The following is a 3,966-nucleotide window of genomic DNA, read 5'->3' as shown; positions in this document are numbered from 1 at the left end:
ACAAAACTTTAATGTTGACATAAAAATAATAATACTTCAAGCATACTAACTAAGCAATTATGTCTTCTCAAAATAACATGGCCAAAGAAAGTTATCCCTAAAAAATCATATAGTCTGGCTATGCTCTAGCTTCACCACACAAAGTATTTAAATCATGCACAACCCCGATGACAAGCCAAGCAATTGTTTCATACTTTTGATGTTCTCAAACTTTTTCAATCTTCACGCAATACATGAGCATGAGCCATGGACATAGTATATGTGGAATAGAATGGTGGTTGTGGAGAAGATAAAAAAGGAGCAGATAGTATCACATCAACTAGGCGTATCAATGGGCTATGGAGATGTCCATCAATAGATATCAATGTGAGTGAGTAGGGATTGCCATGCAACGGATGCACTAGATCTATAAGTGTATGAAAACTCAAAAAGAAACTAAGTGGGTGTGCATCCAACTTGTTCGCTCACGAAGACCTAGGGCATTTGAGGAAGCCCGTCATTGGAATATACAAGCCAAGTTCTATATTGTAAAATTCCCACTAGTATATGAAAGTGATAACATATGAGACTCTCTATCATGAAGATCATGGTGCTAATTTAAAGCACAAGTGTGGAAAAGGATAGTTTGGGCGCAGAGATGACATATATTTGCGAAGGTCTATAACAATTATCAAGGAGCAACCTTTGAAGTGAAGGGGCATCTTCGATGATGAGATGATGTCCTAAAAAACAAATTCCAATGCTTTTAAGGTGAGGCGACTTTATTTGGAGACAACTGATAGGGGTTTCTATTCCAAAAACAATCAGCAAGTGTTTCAGGGCAGGGCAACTGGAGTGGATGATGTTGTGCAGTGAGGCCTCCGACAGATAAACCACCACAAGCGAAAGTTTTTTTAGCAGTGGGAGTAGAAGCATTTGTACCAGATCGTCTCGTAGATGGCACCGGGCAAAGGTGGCGGTGTGGAGAGAGGAGGAAAATCGCGAGATGGAGAATGGTGGTGTGGGCACGAATTCTTGGCGTGTTCATGGTATGAAACTTTCGTGGTAATGGTAGAACTCAAACTGATGGAGTTTTCCGAATTCGGGGGATGTCAGCCAGGTGTCCACAGTGTCGGGTATGGATAGTAGGTAGCGTGTCGGGATGCAGAGGCGTTGAACGGGCCTTGCTGGTGAGAAGAGATGATGGCTCTGAGGAGATCAAATTCAGGAAGGACAGATATCTGACGACAGTCGAGATTGAGTGGTGCGGTGCGCCATAGAGGGCGCCACTGAGTTGAGAGGACTTGTGTGCGGCAGCAATCCTTGGTAGAGAGAAGTGAGATGATCACCTCAAGGATGACGTCTGGGAGATCGCTGATGCGGTCCACCGGAGATTCTACCGGTTCCTTAGATCCTGGTAGGGGGGTCGCCGCTGGCGGGAGCCTCATCTTCTTGGCGCTGGGGCCAGCCGACTCCATTTTCCTTGTGGGCATCACGCCGAGCTCACGGGTTTGAGCTGAGTAGACAAAGACGAGCCTAGTGGCAGTGCTAGTGGGGAAGAAGGGGGCTAGGGTTTTTTGTAGGATTAGAAGAAGAGGAGCAGGCATTTTCTGTACGAGTGAGGAAGAAGGTGAGCGGGGGTTTTATGGACGAGTGAGGAAGATGGGGAGCTGGGGGAATTGGGGGAGACAGAGAGAAGCGGGAGAGCGAGTTGCAGATAAGTGGAAGCGAGGGGGGAGGATGGTTTATCTGGGATCGCTCCCTCTTCAAGAAATATGGGCTTCTCCTCGCAAAAACTAATGGGCTTTAAGATGGATAGGCTTTTGTATCATCCCAGTTGGCTGCCCGTGTTTCTTACTGGAGCGTCTTATGCTAGAGGCAGCCCGAGACACTCTCCAGCTTATTCCCATTCGAACGAAAAAGGGACGTCTCTAGCTTATGGCTACTCATCGGTAACCTTTTTCAACTTGGCATCCACCAAATTAGAGGATGTGGTACTGGATGCAGACACTCACACTGGTCGCTTAGCGCGGCAAAGTGAGGTGTCAAATAACATGCCTACAATATACTTACTAGATAGTGAAGTTTCATAGGCTTGTCAACATTCACATTAAACTAAGCTTCAGAAGATACGGTATGCATACTAACATTCACACGAACAAAAGTTCAGCATGTTTATGCATCTCAATGTCACCATACTATAACCAATACAAAGATGTGAGAAGGTGTGGAAATAAAGAAAATCGGTCGATGCTTCCCTAAGCAAAGGGCCTCCCTGCGCACACATTAATTTCCTGGGCATGCTTGTTTCTTCTCAATGTTGCGAGCACTTTGAGCATGTTGGCAACTCCACAGCTAGCTTGCTGCCCGATAACCCACAAGTATAGGGGATCACAACAGTTTTCTAGGGTAGAGTATTCAACCCAAATTTATAGATTAGACTCAAGGGGAGTCAAAGAATATTTGAAGGTATTAGCAGCTAAGTTGTCAATTCAACCACACCTGGAGATTAATTATCTGCAGCAAAGTGATCAGTAGCAAAGTAGTTTGATAGTTTTGATAATAGTGACAACAACAACGATAACAGTAATAGTGAGAGTAGTAGTTTGTAGCAAGTGTAACAGTGATGATGGCAGTAGTAACTTAGCAGAAACAGTAAGGATAAATTCATAGGCATTGGATCGGTCACTTGTTGGATGATATTCATCATGAGGCAGTAATAACCTAGGGCGATACAGTATGTATTCCGTAAATAGTCATACATGCTTTATTAAAAGAACTTGCATGACATCTTTTGTCCTACCCTCCTGTCGGTGTCAAAACCGGCGGATCTCGGGTAGGGGGTCCCGAACTGTGCGTCTAGGCTGGATGGTAACAGCAGGCAGTGGACACAATGTTTTACCCAGGTTCGGGCCCTCTTGATGGAGGTAAAACCCTACGTCCTGCTTGATTAATATTGATGATATGGGTAGTACAAGAGTAGATCTACCATGAGATCAGAGAGGATAAACCCTAGAAGCTAGCCTATGGTATGATTGTATGTTGTCCTACGGACTAAAACCCTCCGGTTTATATAGACACCGGAGAGGGCTAGGGTTACACAAGGTCGGTTACAAAGGAGGAGATATACATATCCGTATTGCCTAGCTTGCCTTCCACGCCAAGTAGAGTCCCATCCGGACACGAGACGAAGTCTTCAATCTTGTATCTTCATAGTCTAATAGTCCGGCCAATGCAGATAGTTCGGCTGTCCGGAGACCCCCTAATCCAGGACTCCCAGAGTAGCCCCCAAATCAGGCTTCAATGACGATGAGTCCGGCGCGCAGTCTTGTCTTCGGCATTGCAGGGCGGGTTCTTCTCCAACTTTCAAGTGTTCGTAAGCAGTGTCCGGCTCCATAAATGTTGAACATGTTGGCTTCTGTGCCCAATAAGGGCTATCTCCCATGCGTCGAATGAACACGAGGCGCTAGGGCATTTTTGCATTCGCCCCCCTAGCCAGATAAATGAATTGTCTATTAAAGGGATGGGGATTCTTAGATCCAATCCATATCATCCTCCCCCAGCGAGAATTCATCAGAGCGTGCTTCAGAAAGATCCATTCCAGCATGGCCGACCTCCGCAGCTCCTCCTCCCGCCCCCGTAGCCCTAAGCCCGGTGATTGGGAGAGGTGTTCAGTCCCGCACAGTCGATTAGTCGAGCTGCAGACTAAGGGATTTCTCCCTCCGGCGTACATGGTGCCCGTTCGAGCCGGGCTCGCCACCTACAATGGCGGGGAGCAAGCGGAGAACTTTCCCTGTCCCTCCATGGGGGAACGGGTTTGCCTTGTTCCTTACTTACTAAGGGCACTCGGATTTCCAATTCATCCGTTCCTCCACGGGCTCCTGGAGTTCTACGGCCTCCAACTACACAATCTCACCCGTGCCTCCATCCTACACATCGCCGGCTATGTTGCTCTCTGCGAGTTGTTCCTGGGCTGCGAGGCTCACT

The sequence above is a fragment of the Triticum urartu genome, chromosome 2 (assembly GCF_003073215.2).
Source record: "Triticum urartu cultivar G1812 chromosome 2, Tu2.1, whole genome shotgun sequence".
Taxonomy (NCBI): Eukaryota; Viridiplantae; Streptophyta; class Magnoliopsida; order Poales; family Poaceae; genus Triticum; species Triticum urartu.
This window is presented reverse-complemented; position numbering follows the sequence as displayed.